Source organism: Chionomys nivalis, chromosome 2 (assembly GCF_950005125.1).
Source record: "Chionomys nivalis chromosome 2, mChiNiv1.1, whole genome shotgun sequence".
NCBI lineage: Eukaryota > Metazoa > Chordata > Mammalia > Rodentia > Cricetidae > Chionomys > Chionomys nivalis.
This window is the reverse complement of record NC_080087.1, coordinates 59,315,940-59,339,230: the sequence shown is the minus strand read 5'-3', so window position 1 is coordinate 59,339,230 and position 23,291 is coordinate 59,315,940. Positions and strand designations below refer to the sequence as shown.

Sequence of the window (23,291 nt, the reverse complement as noted above, 5' to 3'; positions counted from 1 at the left end):
GCAAATATGGAATGTCAGACCACTCTTAAAAATCAAATAGCTAGATTTCAAATAGCAAATCCTCATTCTCCAATAGGGACAAAAGGCTTTGTTAATAACATTTTCACTCAATCACCAAATACAGAAACACATCCTGGCTAACCACTGCATTAAAAAGGAAATTTTTTAAGGGCATAGAGATAAGGCTCAGGGGTTAAAAGCACTAGCTGCTCTTGCAGAGGATCACGGTTTAGTTCACAGCACCCACAAGGTGGCTCACAACCACGTCATTCCAATTCCAGGGGATTCAACATCTTTTCTGGCATTCATTGACACCAGGCATATATGTGGTGCATATACACACACACAAGCAAAATATTCACACACATTTTTTTTTAAATCTTTAAAAATGTTTTTAAAATGAGACTATTGTAGCAAAGTTAAAGATTAATTGGAGCAAGATGTTGGATAACAATGAATTCAGATCAAGTATCCAAGGTTTGATAGAGATAAGGGTTTCAGTGCCAGGTGTGGGATACTTTCCTGAAAGTTAAAGGTCAAGAAGGCCCCAGAGACCACCAAAACAACACTGGCTATATTGCTATTGCTCCTGGTTGCCCACCATAACCAGATAGTAAGACCATATTGCTAAAGACACCACACATTTTGGTCGCAGGACATAGAGAAATCAATTTGGAACTGACCTGGAAATTTCTCCCTGCTGGCTAGATCTCATAGTGCTGGAAGGTGCTACACAGGCCACTGGGGGAGAAAAACCATCAACAGTATTACCCAGTGGTGGTCCCTGCTTGCCACAATACTGACCTGCCAGACAAGACATACTCAAGACAATGAGATAATGGTGTGACTCTTGAGGGGTAACCAAGTGCTTTCTGATCAGACCCAAGGCCTGCTCTACAGAAAGGAATCCATGTCTGACTGTAAACCTGGTCAAAAACCCCTGGCTGGGGAAGCCACTGGCCTAGTGAGAAACCATGACTGTTGTTTTGTTAAATGGCCATGCTGTTGAACTGGTTTCTACATGTTTACATTTATATCTATGGATGAGTGCTGCTCTAAACTGGTCAGAGAAGCTTCTTGCAGTAGCAGTGATGGAAAGACACATAACTGAGATGAGTCACTGAGTGTCTGTCCCTAAATCAGAAGTCTGCACCAACCCTCCTACCTCCAGGCTCAGGGAACATCACAGGTGAGACAATTCAGAGGAGCGCTGTGAAATGCTGCCCCCTAAACAGGACATGGCTGCTGTACTCATGATCTTATGAGTGAGCAGCTGTGGCTAAGTGCATAGGTTCAAACCAGTCAATGGTACAGCATGGATGGGGAAGGGGTTCAGTAGGTCCCACCCAGGGCTGCGTGCTGCTATTGGCAGTTGCTGGCTGCTAAAGGAGAGTCATATTCTTTAGGTGTGTGGTTGATGGTAAGTTAGTTGGTCATGCTCCAGTGATGCCCACACCTATGCGCATAGGCAGCGATGCTCACACCTACATACACAGGCAGCGATGTCCACACCTACGTGCACAGGCAGCGATGTCCACACCTACGTGCACAGGCAGCAATGCCCACACCTACACACATAGGCAGTGATGCCTACACATGTGAATACAGGCAGTGATGTCCACACTTATGTGCACAGCAGCACTAACTAAACTGAGTGAGTTACTTAAAAAAAAATAGAAGAAAATAAAAGAAAAAGAAGACACAGAAGGAAACTGGGTATGATCAAGGTAATTCTGCATTCATATGAAACTGTCCAAAAATAAAAATATTCTTCAAAAACAAACACCCCAAACAAAAGAAGCCCAGCTGACTACCACACTGAAGAGTCCCTGTAAGAGTGACGTGGCACTGGGCAACAGGCATCCGCCAACACTGCATTCTTACCAAACTTCTAAGGTTTGACGAAGTTATCAGGGTAATCAGCACAAAAGGACTTATTCCTAATAGCTCCATATTCTATTCTCTCTTAAAGACTATTTTCTTTTCCTCAGTGTTAAGAGTACAGAAGCTCTGTAGTCAAGTAGCTCAGGCTAGTCTGGAACTTACCATCCTGCCTCCACTCTGCCTCAAAAGTGCTGGGATTACAGATGGTGTGCAATACCAGCTCAAAATCCCCCATCTCTTTTGTCTGAGAACTTTGATAAACACAAACAGGCAAATTAAGAGAATGAAACATATTTCTTTTCACCCCAACTGTTATGTTTCAATTTTAAGCCTCCTGGAATAAAAAAAAAATCACAAAATGTCTAAGAACAAAAATACGTTTAACCTAAGAATATGACTTCAAATACCTCTTTGGGGAGAAATATATATATTTAATCAGAGGAAGTTCTCAGTGTTTTTGAAACACTTATCATTTTAAAAGCTAATAAAAGCTACACCATGAAGAAAAAATGTAAATATAAGCAATTCAGTGGATATATAATAAAAGTTAAAAATGGTATGTGAACCCATTTTTATAGGTTTATAGGAATTTTATAATTTATAAAACCCATTTATAGAATTATAGCTGAGAATTTGTGGTCATTATAAAGGTAAAGTGTACAAAAGTCCAGCAATACATATCACAACTAATTCGGTTCCTTTCACTTATTTATAAAGCCTACAGTTTATTATATATTAAATTACACAAAGATAATAAAGTTAGTAGAGCCCCAGGACAAAAAGAAACAAAAAGGGACTAAGGTAATCACTTAAGTCGTCACCACCCACTTAGGGCTGTCTGTCTTCCAGGTCACCAAGAAGCTTTTAAGATGGTTTAGTAAAGGAAGTGACTTGATGAAAGAGCCTTTTCCAGACTAATGGAAAGCAAGCAGCATGGGGACAGTCTAGGTAGGAGATGAAATGAGGGCAGGTGGCAAGACAAGCCTTGGTGAGACAGCCTGGACAGGGTGAGAGGGTGAGAGGGGAGGGGAAGAGTGTGGAAGGGCAGCAATGTATTTCCGCCTAAGAGAGGCCCGCAGAATATACTAGTTGGAGCTGAAGTCAGCAACTGATGTGGGATTTCCCTCTACATGTTGTGATTACCATTAATCAACAAAGAAACTGCTTTGGACCTATAGCAGAGCAGAACAGAGCTAGATGGGAAAAAACTAAACTGAATACTGGGAAAGAGAAGGGTGGAGTGAGGGAGAAGCCACGTAGCCCTGCCAGAGATGGACGGTAAGTCACAGTCACATGGTGATATACAAATTAATAGAAATGGGTTAAATTAATATGTAAGAGTTAATCAATAAGAAGCTAGAGCTAATGGACCAAGCAGTGATATAAATAATATGGTTTCTGTGTGACTATTTCAGTTCTGGGTGGCCGGGACAAACAAGCAGCCAGCCCCCTTACAACAAGCAACATCACAGTAAACTCTAGAAGGTTTGGTTCTCATTCATACCTAATCAACAGCAGAAATGTGAGGTGGCTGAGTGACATCAAAATTATTTAAAAAACAACAGGCTAAACAGGAAAACAGACTAAACAGACATGTTAACAAGTTAAAATTTAAAGAAATTCTAATTTCACCATTGAAAAAAATGCCCCATTATTTCTCAGAATAGCTCCTGTTCTCACTTCCTCAGTTACACTCACACACCTTAACTCAACATCATAAAATGGTAACCAAGACAATTCTCCAAAGAAAAGTGTTGTTTGCATGGATCACAAATAACATGCAAAAGAAAAAGTCTATCAAACCCAGTCAAGTAGATCAATCAATACCAAATCAGTGTTGACAGGACAACTCTAGCTTGCTCTAGCAGTCTAGTAAATTAGAAATTAGAAAACATAGAAAGTGTGCAAGAGGCACATTCTCGCAAACTAAGATCAAGTCTGAGTTTCAGGCATTTATTAAACTACATGCAACAAAAAATTTAAGGTTAGATTCTGATGTGATAAAGAGCTAGCTGGCAGTGCTGTATCATTCATTATAGAACCATGGCCACAATGACCAACTTTTTGAAAGTAACTACATATACAAATACACACAATTGTGTAGAGATGAGCCTAAAACATTCCATCCTGCAGAGAAACTCAAGCAGGAAAGTAAACAATTCAAAACAGCTTCAGGAAGTCCCTGAAACTGACCAGATTCTCTAGGCCCCTCTCTGTCAGAACAAGCAGTAAAAGCTGGGAGTCTCTCTATGGAAGGAAAGCTGAGTTAAAGAGACTCAGACAAGATGAACTGCAAAGGTGACTCTGAAAGCAGATCAGCTAACTAAAAGAGGTTTAGATCAACTGAGGCACCTGGGAAGGACACTCTATCAACTGTCTGCAGGATGTTCAGTGTGTCCCAGGTTCTCAACTTTTATGAGCTGTCATTCATGCCGGGACAGGCAATGGTGATGCAGCTGTCTGAGTCACTTCTGCTCTTCTATGTAACCCCTCACCCATTCTGTAAATAACCCCAATAAAGCTTACCGGTTCATGAACTTGGACATTGATCTGTCATTGGGTCCTATCTAGGGTGAGTAGACCTGTGTGTTGCATCTCCCCAGGGAAAGTTTGTCACATAACAATAATGCTCAGGACAGCAAAACTTAGAACCAGCTTTAACTCAAAGGTAAGAAAAAACAGTGTCTTAGAGAGACTTCTACTTGAGACTTCGATCAGGCAGAACTTAATGATGAGAGGGGCCTGATTTACTGAAGTCTGCACAGAATTTACTAAGAGTAGTCCCCCAAAGGTCTAACATCTCCCAGTGACATGAATCACAACCAAACGGACAATCTCCTGCGCTGCGTGAGAGTAGCACAGTGGTATAGTACTTACCTGGCATTTGAGTGCTTGGTTCAATTCCAGCCCCACAAATACAAGCAAAGGCCAAAATCAACATCTTTTGCTCTAGAAGCCTTAGTTGTACACGCTAGGGCCCCTGGTTAGGCTGAAGAAACAGATACTGACAGTATAGACACACACACACACACACACACACACACACACACACGTTGCTTTGTCCCAGCTACAACAAAAAGTGTTGATGTCACCGGCTATTTTACATGTGCTGGTCTTGAGTCCCTTGAAAAAGAGTGGTTAAATAGGGGCATTTATCAGTAATGTTTACATGATTTAGAAGGATTGCTCTGATTGAGTGAATATTATCAAATTATTATATGTACACACAAAAAATGTCACAATGAAACTCATTATTTTGTACATTCTAACTATAAAAACAAAATGTAACAAAGACTATTTGGGTATGGTGGTGTTAAACCTATAATCTCAACAGTCAGGAAGCTGAGGCAGGAGGATCAAAGTTTGAAGCTAGACTGGGTTGAATATTTAAAAAGGATGAGAAATGAGAAAGGAAAGTAAGGAAAATAGAAAGGGAAGCCCAAACAACACAGACCAGATGGGTTTTTTTGTTCAATTACTGCAGAGGATTTTTATTATGAATTGCAGGTATTTAAAAGGTCAAGAAAAAAAATCAAGCTATATTAAACTAGAATTGGAATTAGCAATTAGTTGAGAATGTAATTATAATTCCTTAATTGGGTAACAAGAACTATATGTTAAGAATTGCATCTAGGACTTACAGAAGTGTGCAGAAATGACGAAGACTGCTCTCGTTTTTTAGACAAAAACTATTTTTATATCATCACCAAAAAATTTAATTGGAAGGTAGTGGAATAACTGCTTTAAATAAAAATCCTTAATAAATAAAAAACCTGTAAACATGTTAAATTCTGCACCAAAGCTACCTTCCAAAATTAAAAACTGCAACAATTACTAGGTTCACCAAATTTTCTTGCTAGCAGTGAAATTTCTCCTACTCCAGTGAAAGACTCCACAGTAAACCACAAAGCTGATGCTATTCTATTCATAATGGTAAGACATCACAATGACCGGCATAAACAGAATTGCAAAGAACAATGATGTTTTAAGATTGCTTGTAACAAAAGCATGGGGAGAAGAAAAGGGAGAATTATCTAAGCAGGACTGTGGTTATAGTCTAGGATCTCTAGTAAATCATATTAGGAGTTTTCATTAAAGATCTATAATGTGCCAGGTGGTGGTGATGCACACCTTTAATCTCGGCACTCAGGAGACTGATGCAGGTGGATCTCTGTGAGTTTGAGGTCAGTCTGGTCTACATAGTGAGTTCCAGAATGGCCAGAGCTAAGCAGTGAGACTCTGTCTTTAAAAACCACAACCCCCCACCCCCAAAAGATCTGCAATGTACTTAAAAGGGTATAATTATGCTAATACATGCATAGATGGAACTATTTGTAAGCAACTGTAACACAGCAGTAGTGATAGCAGAAACACAAACTATGTACTTTGAGGAAATACCCTGAAGTCAGGGCACAAAACTTCACTGAGGACTCAGGTCACACACAGCTCAGTTATAAAGCACTTGCCTACCATGACAAGGTTGGATCTCTCAGCAGAAACGCAAACTATGTATTTTGAGGAAATACCCTGAAGTCAGGGCACAAAACTTCACTGAGGACTCAGGTCACACACAGCTCAGTTATAAAGCACTTGCCTACCATGACAAGGTTGGATCTCTCAGGACCACTAGATTAAAACAAACCAAATCTGAACTTCTTACCACAAAGAACAAAAATAGCACAATAACAAAAACCCCTAAGAAGTAGATGTAAGTTTAAGTTTTAAGAGTGAAAGATGCCCCAGTAGGTATAAAGAAACGCAGTCACTGCACTGAATGTAAACTTTAAAACACATTTCAAAAGACGATGAAAACCAAGGTGAAACATAGATGACCATTAAACTTCCAGCTTAAAATACAATCTTACTGATTTTTTTTTTTTAATGAAGAAAGAGATAATAACATTTCAGCATTCACAGGGACTTGGAATAACAGTACTTGATAGAAATTAGTGGATAACAAAACCTAGCTAAGGGCCAGCATGCAGACTGTAGTAGAATAAACAAGTTTGATTGGAATCCCAACTCCTAGCACAAAGTAGGGAATCTACATGATATCCAGCAATCAGAGCCTGTTTCTCAATCTGATAAGCTGGGAAATATTATCTATGAATAATTATTATGCTAAAATAATAAGATAATACTTAAAATGTAAAATAAATAATGCAGTAGGTGGTAACAAGCCTAACTCTTTTCATTCCTCACTTTTAGACCACTACTAAATGAAAAGGATAGTGGTTCTTTTAGAACCAATTACAGTGAGAATCAATGTAATTAACATTCCACCTTCAGTTTCCTTTGATACTTTATTAATTCAATTAAGTGCTCATGGCACAAAATCAAAGCTTTACACAGGACGTGCTGCCAAACTTTCCCAACAGCAATGTGACAGGCTTCAAACTGTCACAGGCACATGGCGCTCAAGATATACTCATGCATGTCAAATTTTGCATCACATGCTTTTCAGAAGCAGGTTCATATTTAAATTAGCTTAAGAATATACACCATTATGAGATCCATTAAATAAAAATAACAGAGCAGTTTAAATCCATGTTTAGGACTTTACAGTAAACAGTCTCTGGTGGGAAACCAGGAAGAGAAGCAATGAGATTCCTTTATCCGTTATGGAGGAAAATTGAGACTTGAAATTAAGCATGCTGAGTAGTCCTGCTAAAAGAGTCTGAAGTCTACTTTTAATATTTTTTAACACCAACAAGAAATAATAATTAGCATTTGAAAGGCTGCCATTATTACAGTCAGGAACACTTAATCTCTAGAGCAGCAGTCTTAATAGAGATGATGATTAAATAAAATACATCCTCACAACTGGCTTAAAGTTTGTTTTGTCTCATTGAAATTATTATATTTATTATAATCCTGTCTAGCTAGTGCCAAATAGATTTTGTCCCATAATAGTTAAAGCAACATCCTTTCACTAAATAGTACGTGGTACAGGGTAGCATGGTTGACTACTGAGGGCTGAATTTGATGCCGAGCCCACTGATAGAAGAGATGGGGTCCTTGAAAATATTTTCTTTACTGTGTATTAGTAGTGTATCCATGTATACACACAGGCCAAAGGTGTATATCTAGATATTTTAAAAAAATCATTTCTCCACCTTACTTTTAAAATTTTTATTCATTTATTTTTATAAGCCTTGTGCCTGCATGCATGCTGTGTACCATGTGCATTTCTGGTTTCCGTGGAGGCCCAAAGAGGGCACTGGATCCTTTGAGACTGGAGTTACAGACAGATGTGAACCACCACGGGTATGCTGGGAAACAAAGTCAGGTCCTCTGGAGTATTTGTAATTTGTAATTACTCCAGTAATACAAATACTGAAATATTTATAATACAGGTAATAGCCAGTGCTTTTAACACTGAGCCATCTCTCCAGTCCCACCTTGCATTCAGAGACAGGGTATCTCACAGAACCAGGAGCTCCATGTTTCACTTCGCCTAGCTGGCCAGTGACCTCAGGAGTACTCTGAAGTAAGTTTACAGCAACACACAGCCACATCTGGTTTATATGGGTGCTAAGGATCTGAACTTAGATCTTATATTTATGTATCGAATACTTTCCCAACTGGGCCAGTTCCCTAGCACCACTTTAATTTTTTTATATGAAATTTTTAGTAGCATGGCCAGAGAAGAAGATCCATAGTACTATCAATGATTCTAGAAATGATTAAAATATGCTAAAGATCTTTCTCCAAAGAATTCGGTCATACTAAGAGAATCATAGGGGAAGTTTTATCTTACTTAAGAGCTTTAACATTTTTGCTAATTTTATTGAAAGTCATACTAGAAAAGTTAGGTGAATACAAGAATAATGTAACTAATTAATAACTTATTTTCTTCTGGAAAGTCAAATGGTAGTTTTGCATGAGTTTTTATCTTTATGGATGTTAACATAAAATAAATTAGAAGCACTTTCAATTTGTACAAATAAAGTAGTGAGGGGAAATGCCTGAGTAAAAGCAGCTGTGGCCTCAGAAGTGGGACTGCTCTGAAGGCCAGTCAACTGTCTTCCCCAGGAGACAGTTGAGTCTAAACCTGGCCAAGACCCCGTGACTCTGCAGAGAAACCGACCATTTACGCCCACTCCTCCATACATGCTCCAATAGTTTTACAATGATGCTGAAATTTACCGTATGGGGATATTGTTTTTTGATGACGTATATAATTTTTTTCAAAGGATCTCAATGAACCATTAAGAGATTATATGAAAATTTCTGTTCAATTTTTGAAGCAGCTTTAAAAAAGAAGTGGTATTTCAGAGATTTGACTGCTGATATGATCTCCAGATCAGCAAGTTTAAAAACAAACCACCTGACTATTAAGAAACATCAGAGAAAAGGAATGAAGTAAAGGCACAGAGCTCTTATAAGAAAACCGAGGAAGAAGCCTGTCACCTTGGATCAACAAGGTCAGGTCAGATTTTCTTAGTTATGAAAAAAAATAAATAAAAAGCATGAGTAACAAAGAAAGTTCACCAAAAATTGAAAAGTTTGGGCTTCAAATGACACCATTAAAAAAAAAAAAAAAGAAAGAAAGAAAGAAAAGCCACAGAAAAAGAGGAAATATTTACAAGTTATACATCTATAAGATTAGTATTTAGAATATATAAAGAATTCTCAAAACAACAGAGAGACAACATTATTTTTAAAATGACTGAAGGCACCGGTTGGCAGTGGTGCACACTTTTCATCCCAACAGAAACAAGCGGATCTCTGTGAGTTCAAGGCCAGCCAGGTCTACAGAGTGAGTTCCAGGATAGCCAAGGCTGTTACACAAAGAAACCCTGTCTCAAAAAAACAAAACAATACAAAAATGATCAAAGGAGCAAAATACAGCTCAGCAGGTAATGGTGCTTGCTGCACAATCCTAAGGACATGAGTTTGATTCCTAGAACCCACAGAAGCTAAAGGAGAGAACTGATGCACAAAGTTTTCCCTAACCCCCACATTGCACTGTGGCATGTGTGTCTACACACACACACACACACACACACATGAACACACACGTGTGCACACGCATACACACACACACAACTAATAACTAACTAAATAAGTAAAAATGAACAAAGGTAGCTGGGTATAATGATGTACACCTATAATCAAGTAGAGGCAGAGTTCAAGGTCATTCCTCAACTACAAAGCAGGGTTAGTGTTAGGGCCTAGGCTACTGGACTAAAAGCCTGTATCAAAACACCATCCACCCATAACTAACTGAATAAACAAGTAAACAAACAAAAACTCACAAACAAACGTCAGTAATCTAAAGAATTCTCATAAGAAAATACATAGGCTGACACAAATAACGACTTAAGCACATGGAAAGATTCTTAGCAGTGTCAGAGAAATGCAGATCAAAACCACAATGTGGTCAGGGAATAGTGCTGGGATGAAAATGACAGAGACTAAGCACTGGTAAGGCTGCTGGCACCCTCATTTATTATGGGTAGGAATACAGTGAAGATGCTTTGGAAAATACACCCATAGTACTTCAAAACACTAAACTCAGCATATAACCTGTATATTGGCCTCTTTAAATACCCTCAGAAAAGAACAAAATGATCACCATAAAAAATTGTGCATTATCATTCACTATTACATTCATAGTAGCTTCGTAATAGTCTCAAAGTGGAAACAATCCAAATGTCTATCAGTGGGCAACAGCCGTACACTGACCATACAAAGACCCCACTGCTCTAAATGAGCATTTGTGACCCACAGCATGCATGAACATTATGCAAGTGAAAAGATGTCAGACACAAAGGCATCTGTATTATATATCCCTCTAATTTCTTACAATGTCCAGAACAGACAAAAAGCACAGACAGAGAAAATAAACTAGTGGCTGCAGTAAGCGGGGAGATCAATAATGGCTAAAGGGCATGGAATTTCCTCTTTGCGAGATGAAAATGTGAAATTTGTAATTTTGATAGCTGCATGAATACGTGATGTTCTGAAAAACTCATTGAATAGTATTTTAACTGAGTGATATGTACGCTATTAAAAGTAACAACTCAACAAAGCTGCTGAGTACTCAGGTGTGACTAGTACAAAACTTACAAGAGAGATCAAGACACTGTTCCCTGCTACACATTTTAATTTTTACTCATAAGATTTGGTAAGATGAATCCTCTTGGGGCAAGTCGTAGGCTTTGTAAAATGACTAAGTATGAGTTACTTCAAAAGAGGTGGAGAGGCTGCAAACAAAGGCTAGAGAACTATTGTTACCATCACCAACTCAGAACATTCTCACATTCCCTTAACAGAATGAACAGCAGAGCAAAACATTCTGAATGAGAATAGAAGAAACTTTGCCTGTTTGCCAAAAGTCATTTAATATTTTATGACTTAATAATTAAAATGTAGCTGAAAAATTTTAAAGTACAAGATGTTAGGCTTTTTTTTTCCTTTGTTTTTCGAGACAGGGTTTCTCTGTGTAGCCCAGCTGCTGTGGAACGAACTCTAGACCAGGTTGGCATCGAACTCATGGAGTCCACCTGCCTCTGGAAGGCAGGGATTAAAGGTGTGTGCCACCACTGCCCTGCCAAAATGTTAGTTTTAAGATGAAAGTTTACCAAAATACATGCTGTTAATCAGGATTAATTTGAGTGCATGCACACTCATGGCCAAAAAGCTCGGAGTTATAATTAGAGATGGTTGTAAGCTGCCCCAATGAGTGCTAGGAATCTATCTCAGGGTCTTCTTGCAAGAGTTTTAACCTCTGAGCTCCAGAGTCACACTTACTACATCACATGTGACCTTTCTACTTTATGTGTGCCTTTTCTTGTCAACAACAGTATTTTTGTAAGACCCAGTCACTGTGAATTGCTTTTCTTTCTTCCTTCCTTGCTTCCTTCCTTCCTTTCGTTGTTTCTGTTTTTTAAAGACAGAGTTCCTACGAGTAACAGCTCTGGCATTGAACTCACAGAGATCCGCCTGCCTCTGCCTCCCAAGTGCTGGGATTAAAGGTGTGTGTCACCACTGCTTTTTTTTTTTTTTTTTTTTTAAAGATATGGTCTCTGAACTTGAACAAGAGAGGAATCCTTGGTTCCCCTTAGAGTTCTGGGGTCACTTCCAGATGGGTGCATAGATGAGGTTTACCTCTGTCTCCAGGCATCCTAATACCCAACAATATTCACCTGAGCCTGCCTGTAGGCTGACATGGGCGACTACCACTGAATCCACAAGTCAAACGGCATTTGCAACCTATGGCAGGGCTTCAATGTATCCATCTAGGGCATCAGTGTCTACTACGCCATCTTCTTCAAGGTGTGTGCTATCACCAAGTGCGTGCTCCCAGACTCTAAGAACATGCACACCACACTATGGTGAGTCGGTCACACAGGTGGTGACTGTTGCAGTCTGCGTTGTGTCCTACTCCTTCGATAATGTGCAGACACACAGGTAACGTTGCAGTCTGTAGGAGAAGTAGCTGACATCATGTACAGGTAGCCTGTATTGCTGTAGGAAGATCTTCAAGGACAAAGGAGGGAAGGCCTTCTTCAAAGGGGGCCTGGCCCAGCGTTCTTTGTGACAGAGGCAGGGGCTTCATGCTTGTTATCTACAGTGAACTCTTTGCTGTACATCACAGTCACAAGAAGCCATTGGGAGAGTCCCTAAAACACTCCTGGGAAAGGGTGGAGAGAGGCTCATCCTTTAAACCACGTTGAACCAGGCTGGCCCACAGAAGGTCTCACCACATCACCTCAGGTCTACAAGCCAGAAGGAGGTAGACTTAGAATCCCTTTGTCTAAGTAGACAATCATGTGTTCCTGTTTGTTATGAAGCACTATGTCTCTGTGGCAGTGCTAAAATTGTAATCATGTTCTATAATGGGCACTCTGTTGGGAAACAATAAACCAAGACCAGGAAGGAATTAAAAAAAAAAAAAAAGGCTCTTGCTATGTAGCTCTGGCTGGCTTCTTATAATCTTCCTGCCTCAGACTCCTGAGTACTGGGATTACAAGTATATTCCACCACACCCCCCAAAATAATTCATTTTAACTAGTCAGCTCCTTGCTTCTGCCTTTTTCCCCCTCTAGGCTGTCATGTGTAGAAGTCCTTTGTAGACTCATGACAACACTGAAGAAGCATTTATAAGCAGCACAGGTAAGAGAAAAGTAGTACTGCCAAGACCAGCCTTGGTCATCGTGACCTTTAAACAGGATTCTGGGAGTATCATGTCCATCGAATATGAATATGAACTAGATGTAGTACTGGAAAGACAGGTAGGTAGATCTCTGTGAGCTTAAGGCTCAGCCTTGTCTACATAGTACCAGGATAGTCCAATGTAGAGAGACCCAGTCTCCAAAAACAAAACAAAACAAGACTGATATAACCCTTGTATAATTTACATAACAACATGCCCAAACTAAGAAATGGACATGGTGGTAGAGATCTAGAAAAAAAAAATGCATCCTGTAATCAAAGGTGTTAGTGAAGTTATATGTTATCTAGTACTAGCAAAGGAGGATGCTCTGTGGCTAAGAAGATAAACATGGCTTCATGAATAGTTACCAAATAGAGGAGAGTCGAAGAGCACGATGTTACAGCCTAAATTATAATGTTTCGTTCAATAAATTTTGGTTGCCTTAGGATTAACTGCAGTTCAGGGAAAAATGCTCCTGATTACACAAAACATGAACTATAACAGTATTTAATACAAATGTTGTCAAAACATTCCAAAGCAATAAAACTAATCCATCATATATAACACACAGAAAGCATGGAAGAAAAAAATTAAAAACTTGAAAATAACAGTGTATTTGGGAAGAAAGTAAATTTGTTAGTTCTCTTCCATTAAGCATTCTCAAACTACATAAAAACCAGAGTTCAAATTACACTTTGATGTGCAGGTCCTCTGCCCTGTTTTATATGAGGCATCTCAGCTTCGACGAGCACCTAATGACGAGCACCCCAGTCTGACATTACATTAAATGCACACAGTCAGAAATTAGCTGTGGCTTACAGCTAACAATTACCTTCATCACTTCGGTGTAGGCTAAGGGAGGCAGTTTTCTTCAGCAACACACTCCTCTAAAAAGTAAACTTCAAGACTTTCATTAAAATAGGAAATGGTTTACTCTGTAGCAAACATACTTCAGATTTATGAAACAGAGGAGAAAATTCCACAAGGAAGGGAAAATGGGAAAGTATAAAAAAAAGGGAAAAAAGAAAGGAGAAAGAAGAAAAGTACCAATAGAAAAATAGTAATGTGGTATTTAAACAAGTAGAATAAATTACTTCCTTTTGTATATGCAAAATAACCAATGACTCTCTTATCTGTGCTTTGAAAATTCTAGGTAAAATGTTAAGGATAAGTACTGCATTGGTTATCCACATTAGCTTTTTATCCCTTTCAAGGCAGGGTCTAATATAGCCCAGCCTGGCCTCCATCTCACTATACAGCTGAATATGACCAGGTCTGATCATCCAGCCATTACTTCCAAGATACAGGCATGTACCACTCACACCTTGTTTTCTAGGTCTTTAACTTTGAAAGCATGTTATTTAACACACATTAATTTTCTACATTTGTAATATACTCTCTATTTACAATTATATGAGGATATGCTTATATGGCATAAAGAATAGTTAAATCAAGTTCAATAAATAATATGCCTTTCATTCATGCATAAGCATTACTTACCGACATCTAGTACACAAGTAACTTATCAGGCAACTCAAAATGCTAAAATAATACCATTTCACAACTTGTTCAACTTGACTTAGTTTTATACATTTGGTTCTGCAGCAAGTGAGTTTAATGAAAGTATCAAAATCAAGGTACACATATGGTCTAGTCTAGTAAAATTTGTATCTAAGCTTGTTTGGATTATAATCACTCTTGCTTTCAGTGATAGAGATTACTCTAAGCCCCAGCTCAAGGCACTACTCTCCATTAGTGGATTCTTGAACCAGCACTGATGTTCGGCTGGTACTCTCTTTCTAAGGAGACCATTAAGAAATTTACTCTGTTCAAAGCAGAATATATTCTGTAAAATGTTCCACGGCACCAGACTTGGATAATACAATAGCATATTTGTATCAGGCTATATTATTAACTAAGGATTAAAGTGTTAACACATCTCAAACAACCTGCCTAGGCACTGGCTCATGTATACCATGAATTGATTCACCATCAATATAATTTATGAGCCTATCAGTGCATTTGGCACATGTGTATTCATTATAAAAATATCTGCATGGACCACAGAGCAAAGTAAACTGAGATGGGGGCCATTTTTCTTCGGTGTATGACTGACAGTAGGTTGCCCATGCTGACGCTGGCAGCACAAACCAGACTCAGTGGGTTAGAAAACAAGAGGAGGACACAAAGGTGGGAGGGACACATATATGATGGCAGTGTGTGAGAACAGTGGAATGGGAGGGGAGACTGGGTGGATATGATTAAGGAACACTCTATATATGTATGAAATTGTTCAAGAATAAAAATATTTTTAAACAGGTATGTCTCAACAACTCTGTCATACACATTGTAAGACACCCCCCACACACACACACACTGATCAAAGAAAATTGTCCAGGCTCCAATCAAAAAGAACAGAAATTAGTTTTGCTTTGCTTATGTGCTTGAGAGTGTGTTTGTAGGTGGTGCTGGGGACTTAACTTGGACCTTGGGTATGCTAGGCACATGCTCTAACTTGTAGCTTGCCTTGTTCTTTTTAAATTGATTTTCCTTCTCATATTCCTAAATGATTACCTTACGTTTAACCTTCTTGAAAGTATTAGCAAGTAGTTATTTTTAAAGTCTGAGTAATTACCAAAAGCAACTCTCATATTTGCCTCAAAGAAGGAACCACTACTAAGAATCAAAGCCTGGTAATTCTGTTCTCAACGGACAGGTGTGTGCCCTGCATGTTATATGAAAATCACTTATGAGAAGAACAGGAAAAAATTAGAAGGTAGCTTTCCCTATTGAAACAAATAAGTGATTAAGCAGATTTCTGACTGCACAGAGCTGTCCAGCAGGTTGGATGACTGCCTGAGAAGCATCATTCCAGATGTTGACATTATGTATATTTTAAGAGACTGATGAAGTCCAACAGTGACAAAGAAACCAAGAAACCAAATGGTCAGTGGGGGTGGTTATGAATATTAAGGTCAAGGAATGAAAATTCTCTACAGTGACTAAGAGTTGCTGCTGCCAAGATCATATTAGAGTGGTGGAAAATCAGGAACCTGGAGTCCATCAGGTGTATGTGAATGCGGATGAATTGAACCTAGTCACTGAAACAGTAAAAACAGCATTTACTACCAGTGCTGGTAATCTACCTCCGAAACACCAGGAATCAACACATTCTTACAGATCTGATATGTACACAGCTTACTGTTTTGTGATATTAAATACTACTGAGAAGCTCATCACGCACTTCTATTTTTAACAACTATAACATTTTAAACTATCTTACATTTAACATAAGTATCATCAGTCAAATTTTAAAACTGACCAATTCCAGACTTAACTGCTCTTACTGTATTTATTCAAATTGTTACGAAGGAGAGAGGTGAAACTATCATATTGTTGGAAGAGAAAGAAATAAATATCAGTAACTGATATCTGGTGTGTATGTGTGTGTGCTCCGTGTTGTACTAAAGTAATAAAAACACTCTTACTCTTAAAAACTTAATTATTGTAGAGCTGTGGCTGCATGACGTGTGTGGCGGTCGGAGGACAACTCGCAGGAGTCTGCTCTCTCCTTCCATCTCATGTGTGTCCTAGGGAATCAATCTCTGGCTGGCAGACTTACATGGCAAGTGCTTTAACCAGATGAATCACTTCCTCTGTTCCCAAACACTTCTCCTTACAACCAGGAGATTCTTAGTGAAATTGTTTAAATCATCGCATTCACACTGTCTTTTAAGATGAGATATTAATGACTGAGGCTTTTAAGGTAACTTCTGATTATCTCACACAGAGTTATAAGCAATAACATTCATTATATTCCTAAAACTGATCTTAAAGTGATTAATAACAATTGCCTAAGTGGTAAATAAAGAACTTTTTGTAAGGAAGAAAAGGCCCACACACTTTTAGCTATGTTTCAATTTCTTCACATTTTCTGTGATCTTTCTCTATAGAAGAAAAGGGACTGAAGGCTGCAAGTTACACAGCTGGGGAATAATACATATATGTACAAATTGAACAAATGAGAAGCAATAATGATTAGGCTAAGAAAACAAAAGAAATTAACTCAACAGCCTATGAAAGAGAACAGGCTCCATTCAAACCCCAGATGGAAGAATCCAGCGAATGTCAATGACCAAAGTATCTCTCAATGATCTCATCCAGATATATGAGCACGTGAGGGAATAAACACATACAGAACAGGCAACAACCTGGTTCTCAAAAATACAAAATAAACATTGGTAATTACTGTTATTCATATATAATTTGCTTTCATTAATTTCTTTCTATAGGAAGTAGTTTAATTCTAAACCATCGGAGATTACTAAGTACATTGAAAAACTTGCTGTGTTGGACTGCCCCCTGCAGGCCTCAATTTGTCAACTTATTTTAAAAGGATCATAGAGAATATAGGATTCATGTATGTTAAAAACAACACCAAAATCATAATTCACCACTCTTAGTGGTAGGACGCAGTTTCTGAAACAGCTATCAAGATGCAAAGGAAGAGAGCCAGCAGTTTACTGAATTCGGAAACACTACATACACTTCTGTCTAGAATAAATGGGAAAAGGTAAACTGAAGATCAGACGGCTCAAGATCAGAGATGATATCAGGTCATCAATTATATACTGGGCAAGCCAGTTTTAGCCAAGTTGTTTGACTTCAAAATCAGCGTTAAGATGTCAGATAATTACCCTAGCTTCTGCCATGAAAAAGGTGCAATACCTAAGATAAGAACAGAGAGAACAAATAATTAACCTACAGATAGCAGCAAGTGAAAAGATTGAGGAAGATTTGCCAGAGATGTGATGTTTGTGGTAAGGTTACAGGCACTGTGAGAGGAAAGCCTATTTCACTGAGAAGTTAACAGGGCTAGAAAATAAAACAGCAAAGTTTTAAACAACACCATGTGATGTTATCTGGATACTGGGTAGCTATGCGTAATATCAAAATAACAGCAATGTGCTGGCTGGGTGTGGTGGCACATGCATTTAGTCCCAGAACTAACAAGGCTCAGAGTTCAAGGGCAACCCTGGCAACAGAGCAAGAACCTCTCTCAAAAACAAAACACCACAATAAATAGCCCTCTAGGTTGGAGGGAAAGAAACATGGCAGAAATTTTTACGAGAAACACAGGTTCTACAAGGAGAAAGGAAGAAGAGTACAAATGAAAAGATGGAGACTACTGGCTGGCGATTCTGGGACATCAGAATGAGCGATTCACAAAAAGTGAGCAAAACTTAGTCCAAAGGATGGAGTCCAGCGACGTGTGGGGGAAGAAGCAGGAATAGACAAAGACTAATGAGATGAACAATTCGTAAGTGTACTACTTCACTGGCCATGAAATAAGACACAGAAAGCATGACAAAACATTAAAATAATTTGCAACAAAATTATCATTTAAGATAATTCAACAAAGCCGGGCGGTGGTGGCGCACGCCTTTAATCCCAGCACTTGGGAGGCAGAGGCAGGCGGATCTCTGTGAGTTCGAGACCAGCCTGGTCTACAAGACCTAGTTCCAGGACAGGCTCCAAAACCACAGAGAAACCCTGTCTCGAAAAACCAAAAAAAAAAAAAAAAAAAAAAAAAAAAAAAAGATAATTCAACAGAAAACGCACTTGCCCAGTGTACAACTGGTGAAACAGCAGGCCTGAACTTGGGCCTTCTATCTTCACCTTACCCTGCTTTCCACACTAAGGATTCTTAAACATTACTGTGAACCAGACACATTTAATCATTGCAGTAACAAAATATTACTAATCCATTCTTTATAGATATTGAAGATTCAGAAATGTGACATGAGTGCACCAAGCCACATGCCTACCTGGATGCACAGTTGAAAGTGCCCAAACCAGAAGCCACTTTTCCACTTTGGAGGTGGCCGAGTCTGTCCTGGAACTTGCCATTTTCTTGCCAGAGTCCTAAGCCTGAGATTACAGTAATATATAACTGTCCCTGGCTTAAAACATCCCCATTTTAACCACTGTATGGCTACATGCTACAGAGTTAATTCCTTAAGATTTTCCAAAGTTCTCTATGTGGGGGCTCATCAGATAAACGATAAAAGTTTTTAAAGAAAGCAATCATTGATCATTTAACAAATCAAGGCTCTTACTCTTAAGTAGAATACTCAGCTAATATTTCTGCATTTTATTTATTTATTTATTTTTTTATTTTATTTTTTGGTTTTTCGAGACAGGGTTTCTCTGTGGCTTTGGAGCCTGTCCTGGAACTAGCTCTGTAGACCAGGCTGGTCTCGAACTCACAGAGATCCGCCTGCCTCTGCCTCCCAAGTGCTAGGATTAAAGGCGTGCGCCACCATCGCCCGGCTATATTTCTGCATTTTAGAAGTTATAATAACACTGGCAATCAAGCATGCACACCTTTAACCTCTCTGGAAATAGAGGAGGTGGATCTCTGTGAGCTTAAGACCAGTACAAAGCAAGTTATGGGACAGTCAGGATGACACAATAAGACCCTGTCTCAAACAAAACAACCCCCCATCCTGCCAAATTAAACAACAAAAAGGCTCTAGGAAACACTTCGTTTCATTGTTTTCTTCAAATTTCTACAAAACCCATTTATCAAGCTTTGGAAGTAGTAGAGGTTCTCTTCAGTAATGGGCAGTCTTTCATATGCTCTCCTCCACAAAGCAAGGAGAAATACTGTGATGGTTGTCACCAGGGAGGTGGGCCTCTGGGCAAACGTGTAGATGTGTAGGGTTATGTTGATCACACTGACTGAGGCAGGAGCATCAGCTCTCTATTCCTGATGGGTTTGTGTGTGTGTGTGTTTGTGTGTGAGAGAGAGAGAGAGACAGACAGAGACAGAGAGAGAGACAGAGAGAGAGACAGAGAGAGAGACAGAGAGAGAGAAGGGAAGGACTGTACCCTTAAACTATGAGAGATTAAGTGCTTTCTCCTTCCTGGAAGATGCTTTGTCAGGGTTCTTAACACAACAATAGAAGAAACTAAAACACTGACAATGTGTTGTAAAATTAACTGGTTTAAAGTAAACAAACAAAAGAGCCAATGGCTTGCAACAACTCAGGGGGAACCTTTGTTCCAAGAAAAACCTTTATCCCTTTTTAGCTTTCTATGATTCTACTCATGCCAAAAGCTTTCCAGTAGACTGCACTCATCCTTAGCCTGGATTGCTGCAGCTGTGTCACTGAAGAAGTGCCAGAATGTGGTTGGAGTTCTTTTTCAGAAAACCGTCATTTGACTTGTCTGTCCTATGGTTTATCTGGCCAGACAGAGAGATCTGTCAGTGAAAACAACTTTATAAATCCATAAACATTTAAAGAAAAATCACTAGCAATTTTAAAACATCATAGCTACTAGAAGACAACATTAATAGCAAATAAGTTAACCAAAAAATTGAATAGGAAAATCTAGGAACAAGAAATTGAAAGGGTATGAAAGCCCCAAACATCCAATAGCAATCCAGAACAAATAAGACAGAAGAGAACTGCATATGAGAAGGGGAGGATGGGAGGAGCTCGGAGGATTGGGATGGTTGGGATATAGGAAGGATGGATACGGGAGCAGCGAAGTATATATCCTATCTAAGGGAGCCATCTTAGGGTTGGCAAGAGACTGGACTCTTGAGGGGTTCGCAGGTGTCCAGGAATATGTCCCCAGCTGGTACCTTGGGCAACTAAGGAGAGGGAACCTGAAATGACCCTATCCTATACTGATGAATATCTTGCATATCACCTTAGAACCTTCATCTGGCGATGGATCGAGGTAGAGACAGCGTCTCAATTTGGAGCAACGGTCTGAGCTCTTAAGGTCCAAATGAGGAGCAGAAGGAGGGAGAACATGAGCAAAAAATCAGGACCACGAGGGGTGCACCCACCCACTGTGACAGTGGAACTGATTTATTGGGAGCCCACCAAGGCCAGCTGGTCTGGGACTGAATAAGCATGGGTTGATTCCGGACTCTCTGAGCATGGCGGTCAATGAAGACTGATGAGAAGCCAAGGACAATGGCACTAGGTTTCGATCCTAATACATGAACTGGCTTTGTGGGAGCTTAGCCTGTTTGGACGCTCACCTTTCTGGACGTAGATAGAAGGACCTTGGTCTTCCCGCAGGGCAGGGAATTTGGACTGCTCTTCAGTAACGAGAGGGAGGGGGAATGGAGTGGGGGGAGGAGAAGAGGAGTGGGGATAGGGGGAGGGAAGTGGGGGGAGGGCAATATTTGGGAGGAGGGGAGGGAAATGGGAAATGGGGAGCAGGTGGAAATTTTAATTAAAAAAGAATAAAAATAAATAAATAAGTAAAAAAAAAAAAAAAAAAGAAGCTCTGTGCGGACTCCAAATTCCCATCCTGAGGCTAGTTTTGAAGACATCTTCATATAAAAAGTAAAGCCAGTTTGTATATTGTTTGTTCGCACACTTTAGGCACGTAAAACACACACACACACACACACAGAGGGAGATGAACTCATTACAGTAACTTAAATAATCTTTTGAAATTGTCAGATGACCACATAAATTACAACACATAAAGAAAATAAGGAAATAGAAACTGGATATGCTAGATAAGGACTTTAAACAGAACTATTCAATGTATACAAAGGGAAAAAGGAAAACACTGTGAAAATAATTAAAGGAAAGTAGGAAAACATTTTTAGTAAATAGCAGAAATTACAAAGCTAAAGAAACAGAGCTGAGCATACTGGCACAGGTCTATAATTACAGCACTTATGAAGATGAGTTCAAGGCCAGCCTGAACTACACAGTTCACAGTGAGTTCAAGGCCAGCCTAGGCTACATGAGACCGCCCTTGCCCTACCAAGCACACAGTTAAGTAAAAATTGAAAGCTAAAACTAAATAATGGGGGGAAAAGGAGGGGAGGATGGTACTGGAATGCTGGCTCAGCAGCTAAGAGCATGGCTATTCTTTCAGAGGACCTGTGTTCATAACTGCCTATAGCCCCAGACTCAGATCTCTACGTCCTCACCAGGCATGTACACACTGCACACACATACATGCAAGCAAACACACAAACACATGAAATAAAAACAAATCTTAAAAAAATAATGCAAGCAAAAATAAAAAATGAACCAGAATACTGAAAAAAAGTATGCGGAGCATCCAGAAATATATTCTAGTAGTCAGATTACTTTAACATAAAGTAGAAGAGGCTTGTGGGAAAAGGCTAGCTTGTACTAAGAGAAAACAAATTACAGCCCACAAGCACAATCAAAATGTATTACAAATGACAATATACATTTTTTGGAAATGAATTAAAACTAAAGTTAATTTACTAATCAGTAAGTCCATCTTCTTTGTCTCTAGCTTTTTGGTTAGAGGTAATGACAAAATGCCAACCAAAATAAAAGACAGTAAGAGACCAGGAATACAACTTTTTTTACCACTATGCAGTAACCCTGGAGAAGAACCTTAGGAGGCACTCTCACCTTTCTGTTAGAAACTTCAGAAAAAACAGCAGCGTCTGACATCTGGCCCCTCCTCAATTTAGGAAGTAACAAACAGTCCCAGTAAATTCACTTTCCAATTAAAATCATGTTCTTGGGGATCCCTTAGCTATTACTTTCTTAAAGGTTTCAGTGCATTACAATAGAAGTTAAGTAGATTTTCTTAAGTAAAGCTGGCAAGCAAATCTCTCGATCAAATTAAAACATTATTGAGGCTTTAGTGATTAGTAAAATGACTTTATGCTGGAATAATGGGAGGGGAGGGGAGTTCTGGTGATTATGAAACACCGACAAACTATATTCAAACTCTGTTTTACTTTTACAGCTGATAAAGACAAGCAGAAATCCTTTAAACTTTCCAAGAAACAGACACTATTTACCAATCTCTCTTTATTGTTTAAAACTTAAAATAACATAGTTATATTATTCTCAAGAAGAGTTCCAAGCCACCCGCAAACAAAATGACTAAAGGATGCCGAACCATAACTAACAGCTCTTCAGACCTCTTAAGATCCCCTCCCCATTCTTTAGCGGAAAGAAAATCCTCAATACAGTAACCCTTTCTTTCCTTTGCAGCCTTATTCCTTGCCTAATTCTTACTTTTGATGTCCATGATAAACAGAACTTCCATCCAAATCTGTGTCTCTTTTGCCTACAAATCCTCATGTCTCTTTGCATATCCTAAGCCTACCTCCTCTGCTCAATTTTGGGATGCATCACTTCCTTACAGAGGTCTTTTCTGCCCTCCCAGAAGACAGACCCAACCTACCCACTGGCATCTGACTTACTGA

The 23,291-nt window shown here is 39.1% G+C and overlaps 1 protein-coding gene across 6 annotated transcripts in view; it reads right to left on the bottom strand.

Moving 5' to 3' along the window:
- Atg5 (autophagy related 5) overlaps positions 1–23,291 on the bottom strand; it is a 126,516-nt gene that overhangs the window by 19,163 nt on the left and 84,062 nt on the right. The gene's annotated exons all lie outside the window — the stretch shown is intronic.